The 10,220-nt window shown below is 43.7% G+C and overlaps 2 pseudogenes; one reads left to right on the top strand and one right to left on the bottom strand.

The window, feature by feature from the left end:
* LOC110306518 overlaps nucleotides 1–7,353 on the top strand; it is a 25,399-nt pseudogene extending 18,046 nt beyond the window's left edge.
* Nucleotides 7,354–7,792: 439 nt separating this feature from the next.
* LOC110306516 lies at nucleotides 7,793–8,483 on the bottom strand (annotated as a pseudogene).
* Nucleotides 8,484–10,220: the final 1,737 nt, after the last annotated feature.

Raw genomic sequence — 10,220 nt, 5'->3', positions numbered from 1 at the left:
CTGGGCTGAGGGTCTTTTCGCCTCTGCAATCAAGCTCTCCCAATAAATGTGCAGAAGGATCCTGTAGAAGCTGGGAGTCTCCTTTGGGGATGGCACGGCTGCCGCACACCTGAAGCTGTGGAACTCTGATTAGGTTTCTATCCTCACTATGATTGCATTTTTATGCGCTATCTACTACAGTAAAAGAAAAGCACGACAGAGTTGAAAGCAGAAAAGCAATTAGCTTCGTATCATCATCCATGACTCATGGATCCTCTGCCTGTGCGCCCTCATTGGTCATCTGGGTCTCCTAAGTGTTATTCTATATCACACTCAGAGCTGTTTACACGTACACGTGTTTATACGATAGGTTACAATCTTCTTTCTGAGTTTGGGTGAACTCCCTCAATATGTATTCTAAGTCCATCAATTTTCCTGCAAATGTTATGATTTCAGTTTTCCTTACAGCTTAATATATTCCCTTTCACACGCGGACCCAATTCCCATTACTCATTCACCTTCCGACCGCCATCTTGTTGACTCCATTTCCTTGCTCTAGCAATAGAGCAGCAATCAGCCCGCGTGAGCGAGCGTCTCTGCGGTGGGTCTGGGCTCAGGAGGAAAATTTGCTGGGTCATTTGAAATTTAAGTTTTTGGCGAACCACTAAGGTGATTTCCATAATGGCTGCGCTGATTCTTTTGCACCGAGTGTGCAGTGACTCAGATAGCTGCTTTCCCCACGTCCTTCCTAACGCTTGTTGTCAGGTTTCTTTATGATCGTCATTCTGATGGAGCAAAGCTGTATCCCAAAGTAGTTTTAATTTGTGATTACCTGAGGATTAGGGACGTTGAGCACCTTTAAAAAATAGTTGTTGGCCATTTGTGCTTCTTCTTTTGAAAGGTATCTATCTGTTCAACTAATTACCGAATTTGTTGATTGACAGTTTTATTTCCTTGGCACTGAATATCTGATTTTTTTTTTTTAATTTATAAATTCCGAATTGTCTGAAATGTAGTTGGCAAAGCTATTCTCCCATTCTGTGGGCCGCCTGTGTGCTCTCCTGATATTTCTCTTTGCTGTGCAGAAACTTTAATTTCATGTTGTCCCATCTGTTGATCCTTAGGGTTGGTTCCTGTGCTATTGAAATTCTTTCTATTCAGAAGGCTTTTGCTGACCCCGATGTCTCGAAGTCTATTTCATATGCTTTTGTCTAGGAGCTTCAGCATTTCATGTTTTAAATTAAGGGCTTTGATGTATTTCTGAATTCATTTTTTTTGCACAAAGGGAAAGATAAGAATCTAATTTTATTCTGCAGGTGGATGTCGGTGGCTGGCCAGTTTTTACCAGCACTATTTGTTGAATAGGCTGTCTTATCCCCCTGCACTTTTGTCAAAAATTAGATGGGTGCCTTAGTTAGGTTTCCATTGTGACAAAATACCATATACTTAGGTAGGAAAGTGTTCATTTCATCTCATAGCTTCCCACCAAGTCCATCACGGCAGGAAGTCAGGGTAGGGACTCATATGGGGCAGGAACTCACACAGGGCAGGAACTGATACTGGGTAAGAACTCATAAGGGGCAGGAACTTGGAGGCAGGAGCTGATGCAGAGGCTATGGAGGATGGTGCTTACAGGCTTGTTCCTCATGACTTACTCAGCCTGCTTTCTTATAGAATCATCGGCCCAGGGGTGGTACTGTTCCTGGTGAGCTGGCCCTACCACATCAACCATCAGTCAATCAAAACCAAACCAAACCAAACGAAACACAAACAAACAAACTAACAGTCACAGGCTTGCTCAGAGACTAGTCTGGTATGGATGTTTTCTCAATTGAAATCAAGCCTACATAAAACGAGCCAGCACAATGGCCATAGCTCTACTGGTTTATTTCTGAGTCTTGTCTTCTGCTCTGTCTGTCTAGTTGTCTGTTTTATGCCAGTACCAGGCTGTTTTTTAAAATTTTTTAATTTTTATTTTTTCCTTCATGTGTCTCCATAGTTTAACTTGCATTCCGGAATTGTGTTCCCTCCAGTTATGTTATTACTCTCTAGGATTGCTTTGCTCATTTGTGGTCTTTCTTGGTTCCAGGACTAGAAAAGGATGTTATAAATTAAACAAAATGAGGGTCACTTACCCGAGTCTGATGGAAAAGAAGAATACTTTTGAGTAGGGTGAGAGCAGCTATAATTATATTATGTGTTAATTTGCAGCTCATCTTCCAGGAAGTTCATACAGGATAGGAAAAAAACAATCAGAGTTTCATAATGTGATAATCACATATTTCATGAGAATACCCATATGTGGCAGTCAAATAAAATTCACAGGATGATGGCCCTAAACCCATAGACACTGTCTCTGCTTCAGTTCCTGCCAAATTTTGTGCGTTCTTATGCAAGGCAGACCCAATATTTTAGAGATAGGGTCCTCCCAGAATGAAGGACTAACCCAGCCTGTTTATTAAGATCAGATTATTGAACGGAATGTGCTGTCCCTTGTGGGACTTGGTTTGCCTTTATAAGAGACTGATTCTGAAGTTTTGGAGTAAGGCGGGCAGTGAACTGTGTGCTACCGAGTACCCCAGGGACTAACACTAAAGGATTTAAGAGGAGGTGCTCTGATGGACAGGCTAGGGGTATAGACTTGAGTCAAACTGATCTGAATGTAGGGAATACTTTGCAGTTTCCAGCTCGGCGAGCTTGGGTATGTCCTTTTCCCCTCCCTCCTTTCCTCCTTCCTCCATCTCTCCCTCTCTCCCTCCATCCTTTCTTTCTTCTTTCTCTCTCCTTTTCACTCCATGGAACATAGCGCTAGGGAAGAACCTGGTCTCATGAATACTCGACAGGCACTGTACCACTGAGCTATACCTATGGGCATCTTTCGTAACCTCTCTGCACTTCAGTCAGGCTCCTCATTTGGAAGATGCCTAACACTTCGACCTAATTTTATGCCCTGCTTTCTTTGCTTGTTCTGAACTGGATATTCTTGTTGCTGATTCTCATGGAATTCTTTTAGTGCCATGAGCAGACACTTAGGAGTGACCTCATTTCCCTCTCCTTCCCATATTGCTTTTTCCCATCGATTATGGCTGTGTTATCCTTGCATCTCCTGCCACTCTTCCTAGTCACTTCCTAATAGTTCCTCACAGCCCCCAATAGCTTCCTTTTGACCCAAGAAAGAAGTTTATGCAGAAATCCTTGCAAGGACTTCATTTTATACGTCTCATGTGTCCACACTTGGCTTTTCAGCACCTTATCAAATTAGTCCCTATCCATAATTTCACACTCATCTTGCCTGGGCCTTTCCCTCAGATTATCATTGTTTCAGGAGGATGTATTTACTTTGTGAAAATAACTCACCGCATCCTTTAACACCCCCTCTTCCCTCAAGGTCACCTAGAAAGGTTTCCTCTGAAGCAGAACTCTGTTGCCTAATGGAGATTTACAGAACAAAGCTGACCTTGAGGACCAGCTGGGAGAGTGAGAAGTGGTCATAGTCTGCCCTTTGCTTCAGCTATCTTTATGACCAATAGCTGTCCTCACTGAGTGGGCTTCACGGAGCTGAAACGGGTGATTAAAGACCAGATTGAGTCCTGTGCGCACGCTGCTGATGCCCCTCCCTTCGTTTTCCATGCTGGTTGAACAGGGAATCTCTCTGTCTCTACATCTGTGTCTCTGTCTCTGCATCTCTCTCTGTGTGCTTGTATGTGATCCCATCACACTGAAGACACCCTTGAAATGGATTATGGATTACACACACACACACACACATAAACACACACACACACATTTTGATTTTAAGTAAACACTGTAATATCATTATGGTTTGCGGGGTGGGTGGGTGGATGGTGGTGGTGGAGAGAAAAATCCGGAACTACAGTCCTGACTTTTGTAGGTTTCTTAAACGTTGGTAGCATCATTACTTTTGTCACACTCTATAGTAATTGACAATAAAAACCTTAGAACTAGCCTCTGCCTGTGAGCTACGGGGACCAGTGTACGTCCTAACAGAAGCGGAGCTCTCAGTGTGTGGGCAGCGCTTTATTATTGCTTGTGCTGTGGGGTTTCCTCAGCCCGTCCTTCCCTCACAGGTAACTTCCAGAAGAGAAGGCAGCATATGTGTTTTATTGTTTGCGGATCCCAGAGCCCAGTGCACAGCTTGTGTATGTCCCAGGAGCATGCCCTTACTTTCTTTCTCATTCAAGTTTTTATTTCTAAAACCAGGGTGAGAACAGCTAACCTCAGCACCTATATACTTTTCCCTCGCTGGGAATAAGGTAGAATTTCCTGTTTTGTACACAATAATCTCAGTCTTACTTATTATCTCCTTAATTGACTTCTCTCCTCCTTGAGACACGTCACTCAAGTTGGTTGTGTTCTTTCAATATAGGGAGGATGACTTTAACTTCTGGTCTTCCTGCCATCATCTCTAAAGTCTTGGGGATATGCGCATGCGTCACTCGTGGAGTGCCCTCCCCCCTTTCTGGTGCTGAGAACTGGACTGAGACTGAAGGCATAGAACATGTTAGTAAACTCTTCCACTGATCTACATCACCATCCCTTGACTTTTTTTTTTTTTTTTTTTTTTGTTTGCTTGTGTTGTTATTTCGAGACAGGGGTTCTCTGTGTATCCCTGGCTGTCCTGGACTTCTGTAGTCCAGGCTGACCTCGAACGCACTGAGATCTCACCTGCCTCTGCCTTCTGAGTGCTGGGATTAAAGTCGTGTGCCACCACTGCCTGGCTATCCATTTGCCGTTTAATTGTACTTTAAGGGAATGCTTTTGAGGTACTTTGGTATTTAGTTTCTGTTTTCAGCTTTAATACTAGATATTGTAGTTATGCCATTTTGTGAGCAAATACAACAGCCATTTAAAATGGGGGGGTGTTGGTGATGAAATAAGCTAAGACATTATATTAATAATAATAATAATAATGTATTAATTGAAAACAAGCATACTTATGTGTATTAGTGTCAGGAGGTAGGTTCACCTTATTTCTGAAGTAAAACACTCCGGGACATAGCACATTTTAAGAGCTATAATTTCAGCCTCTTTCTGCTTCTTGACCGATGATGTAATGGACTGGCTACGTTCAAGCTCCTGCTGCTCTGACTTCGCCAACACAAAGGACTGTACTCTGGAACTCTTTCGTTTTTTATCTCCAGGTATGGTTTGCAACTGGAGCCTGACTCAGACCAGGAAGACAACTTGCACCATGTTTATTCTCTCTAGATGCTTCCAAAGAGACTGCAAACAGACCTAGCAAGCCTCACTGCTATTTCACCAATAGCCACTGGAGGGCCCCAGACACCATTCTGAATCTTTATGGCAGCCCATGACCTACACTCTAGAGAGAAATGTCTCACAAGCCCATTGATGGGGTAAAGTCACTGCCTGGTGATCACCCCAGTCTGATACAGCAGCACAAAGCCGGTTTCCAGGACACCAGAGACATCATCACTGAGACCACGCAAGACCCTTAACTAGAAAATCTCCTAGTAAGTTTCCATGGCTGACCTTTGAAAGTCTTTTGGGTTAGAGACACTGGTGATATCCTTAAACAGAGAGGAGTCCCGGCAGGAAAGGACACTTCCAGAAGGCCTATAGTTGCTGCTCAGTCCAAGAGTTGTGGAGAACTGCCACGACATGTGCTTCAGAGCTCACCTTATGTTCACCTCCTCTGATATTCAGACTTCCGGCGTCATCTTCAAGAGAAGATCTCATTTCCCCGGACCAGAGGGAATGCGGTCCCCGTGGCTGCATCTTTGGCTCTAGACCTCCCAACAGTCCAGAGCTGGGGCCTGTTGTGGTTTAGGACACCCCTGAGGAGAAGTATCAGGTGAGGGTTACGTGGAGATGAAGAAGGCACCTATTCGCCTACCTTAAGGAGAGAGGGAAGCCGCAGTCTCTTGTAAGATATAACCGGGTTTCACAGACATCAGCTTCATCTCAAAGACTGCAGATTGTCACAGCGTTTCTAAAGTCACTTCTCTGGCCCAGACATGTATATGCAAAGAATAAATTAGAACTAACACAAAGAGGAAAAAGACTGACATAGATGTCAAAAGCTATAAGGGAATTCATCCTACTTTGCTGTTTAAGAAATCTTGTATCAGAAACAGTCCATTTTAGTGTTACACACTGCCAGTATTTTTCTTGTGTTAACTGTTTAAACCTCCGAAGTATTTTGTTTACAATCTTTGTAAATAAATGGTTGCCTCCTTCAATATGTAATTTCAATAATCCTGTATCATGATTACTGTAAATATAATTGCTCCAGGCAATGAAATCTAGTGCTTAGCTATGTTTTCATTTTATCTCAAGATGTATTAGTTCAGTAAACACTCCAAAGAATTATAATATATAAAAGACATAGTTTTGTTTGGTTGCAAAAGCATCAAAAGGGCAGAACATACGTCTTAGTGAAGAAAATGTATCAGCTTGGGCATTTTAGTCAGAAGGTCTAGAGACTTTAAAGAGAAATCTCAAAGTGAAAAAAAGTCTAATTTATTTTAAAGGTCATAGCAATACCACTGTTCTTTTTAAAAGCTTATAGATTTGTGTGTGTGTGTGTGTGTGTGTGTTTTGCCTGTGTACTGAGTGCTTGGTATCTACAGAGGTCAGAAGTGGACATTAAGATCTTCTGGAACTATAGTTACAGACAGTTATGAGCCACCATGTGGGTGCTGGGAACCAAACCCACGTCTTCTGCAAGAGCATCAACTGCTCTTTACCATGAAGCCCTTGGTCCAGCCCAATAGGACGGTTCTTAACTGCCATTTACACTGTATTTATCTGACATTTATACTACCAACTCCACTCACAATTGTATGTAAAATTTATTTTTCATGAGAAAATCTGGTATTGCTACACTGGCAGTCACTTATCTAGCCACCACATAATAAAAAGTTGTCATATTTTTTTCTTGAAAAATAAGGGACTAATTTTTAAGGCTTAGTCATTTGGACTGAATCATAAACGGCCATTAATATTATGAGTGCTTACATGATGGGATGGATTAGGGTTAAGAGAGGTAAGACTCAGTTGGCTGTACACGGCTGGGAGGGTGGAGGCCACGGCTCTCCTGATTGACATGGGGATAGGTGCCTTCTGCCTGGAACACTCATCCCCTCTTTACTCAGCTCCTCCTTGCTCTTCTGCATTGTCTGACATCTTATAGGACTCAGATATCTGCCCACTGAGCATATTAGATAGAGAGAAAGTTTCCACATTAGCCCCAGGACACTCAGAACAAAACAAATGTTGGTCTGTGTCTCATTAATATCTACACCAATGATGTCCATATAGGATGTGTTTATCCGGAGGCTGGCATTGCCTACTTGTTTTGTTGAGGGTAAGGACAATGGTGTCCAGTAAAATTCAGAGATATGGCAGGAAAACAATCTAGTAGAGTCAGGAAGATACTGGGAACATGTCAACAGACCTCTCTGCCCCGTCGGTGCACAGGCCCTCCACGGTAGTGCTTGGGGTGGCATCTCACCACCTAGTGGGGTTAATCTAAATCGTTTTCTAAATTTTCTTTTTCCTGGGACCAATCAAATTATTTGCTGATGGAGAACATGTTATGAACTAAATATTGTTCCATGTACTTGGGACAGATCAGAGATTAAAACAAGGAGCTCCGTGTACTGCTCGTGACCTTGGGAATGTCACTATAGCCCTCTGCACCAGTCACCAGCTGCCTAATGGGTGAGATCAGGAACAGTGGACACTGAGCCTGGTACACTCCAGATGCTGAACAAGACTCCTGCTCCAACCCACCATACAGGCAGCAGAAAGGACTGGCAGTGGACTTTCAGTAATAAAGTGTAATGGGGAGAGGGGCGAGGGGAGAGTGCACTGATTTGCCCTGGCTGGTGGGCTCTGCAAACTGTTATTGCTGCTGAGGCTGCTTGATGTCAGCCTTGTAGGCCAGGCCCTTGGCCTTCTCTGCACCGGCCAGGTCATCTTTGGTTTCTTTTGCTGCCTCAAGAAGTATATTGGAAAGAGCCCCACCTTGTAGCTTTGCCAAGATGTAATTTAAAACTCTTCATTGTCTTGGTCACATTGCTTTTGAAATGGGCAGAGCAAGTCCCTGGACAGCTCTGGAGATGCCAAATAAGGAAGCTCGAGGCTTCCTGTGGGTTTCGGTCCAGCAGCTGTCATCAGAGTTCACACCTCATTGCTCCACACCATCAGCTGGTTGTGTTTGAAGTTTCATGTGAATGCGGTTCTGTGACTCTGTGGCTCTACAATAGAGTCTTCCAGGATGTACACCAAATGATGGATATTGGCAGGAAGCACCTGTTCTACCCAGTGTACCATCCTGTTGATCTTGGTCAGGAGTCTTCGGGACAGAAGATTCCAGTCAGGGGTCACCTCCCTGTGCACTGTGTGTTCAGTTAAACTGTGTTTGCCAGAGAGATCTGGGTTCCATTGCCACATGGCAGTGAACACTTGGTCTCAGGAACTTAGAGCACTTTCTGGTCCAGGAAATACTTTACCATCACTGAGGCCTGGGCAGGCCTAGCATCTGAACAGCATCCGGGTGCAGAGCCAGGGGTGAACAAGTTGCTACCATGGTCATAGGGATTATAAGACTGTGCCTTAAGAAAAATTTTTTTTAAATCAAATGTTATTTATTTTGTAGTCTAGGTAGTTATTTAAAAATAACAATTAGAAAAAAACAGTGAAAACTGTTCTGTTGCCGTGGTAAAATGTCATGACTGACCAATGTCATTACAGTTCCTGATGGATGGGAGTCCCTGACGGTGGGTAGGGATGGTAGCACGCGGAAGGGCAGGGGGCAGAAAGTTGAGTGGTCACATCCTCAGCCACAAGCCACAGAGGAAGCAGAGACAGAGAATGGAAAGCTGGGAGAAGTTGTAAATTCTTTTATTTACTATTATTAAAGATGTATGTATTTATTTTATGTATATGAGTACACCATTGCTCTCTTCAGACACACCTGAAGAGGGCATCGGATCCCATTACAGATGGTTGTGAGCCACCATGTGGTTGCTGGGAATTGAACCCAGGACCTCTGGAAGAGCAGTCGGTACTCTTAACCACTGAGCCATCTCTCCAGGCCCAAAGTTATAAATTCTTTTTTTTTTCTAAAGATTTATTCATTCTATCTAGATATTTAATTTTTTATTAGATATTTTCTTTATTTACATTTCAAATGTTATCCCCTTTCCTGGTTTCCTCTCGAAAAACCCCCTCTCCCCTCTCCCCTCTCCCCTCTCCCCTCTCCCCTCTCCCTTCCCCCTGCTTACCAACCCACCCACTCCTGCTTCCTGGTCCTGGCATTCCCTTACACTGGGGTATCTAGCCTTCACAGGACCAAGGGCCTGTCAAGCCCATCCCCAGTGATGTATTTCCTTCAGCAGGGCTGTTCCACCTCCCCAAACAGCGCCACCAACTGGGGACCAAGTGTTCAAGTGTCTGAGTCTATAGAGGGCATTTCTCATTCAAACCACCACATTCAGAATAAAAATGGAGTTGCTATGCTAACCCTAGTTTAAAACTGTTAACGAAGTAAAGAGGTTATGAAGGGAGGGTTCCTATGAATAGTCACTTATTGGGAAAACCTGTCAGAAGCACACAGGCTTGCACAGAGACATCTCAACTTCAGACTAAAGCTACTCAGTATCAGTTTTGTGTGTGTGTGTGTGTGTGTGTGTGTGTGCACATGTGCATATGTCTGTGGAGGCAAGAAGATGTTATTCCTCAGGTACTGGCCTATTTTTTCTTCTTTCTTTATTTTTGACACAGATCTCTTACTGGCCTGGACTTTGCCAAGTAGGCTAGGCTGTGTGCAAAGCAGGTTCCAGGGACCCTTGCTTCTATCATTCCCTTGCTGGGGTTACGGTGTGCAGTGCATCACCAAGCCTGGGTACTGGGTCTGGAACTTGGGTCCTCATGTTTTTTTTTTTTTTTCACTTATATTCTTTTTTTTTAATTAGGTATTTTCCTCAATTACATTTCCAATGCTATCCAAAAAGTCCCCAATACATTCTCCCCCCCATTCCCCCACCCACCCACCCACACCCCTTGGCCCTGGCATTCCCCTATACTGGGTCATATATAGTTGGCAAGTCCAATGGGCCTCTCTTTCCAGTGATGGCCGACTAGGCCATCTTTTGATACAAATGCAGCTAGAGTCAAGAGCTCTGGGGTACTGGTTAGTTCATAATAATGCTCCACCTATGGGGTTGCAGTTCCCTTTAGCTCCTTGGGTA

The sequence above is a fragment of the Mus caroli genome, chromosome 12 (assembly GCF_900094665.2).
Source record: "Mus caroli chromosome 12, CAROLI_EIJ_v1.1, whole genome shotgun sequence".
In the NCBI taxonomy this organism is placed as follows: Eukaryota; Metazoa; Chordata; class Mammalia; order Rodentia; family Muridae; genus Mus; species Mus caroli.
The sequence above is the reverse complement of the archived record's forward strand: the minus strand, read 5'-3'. Positions and strand labels throughout refer to the sequence as shown.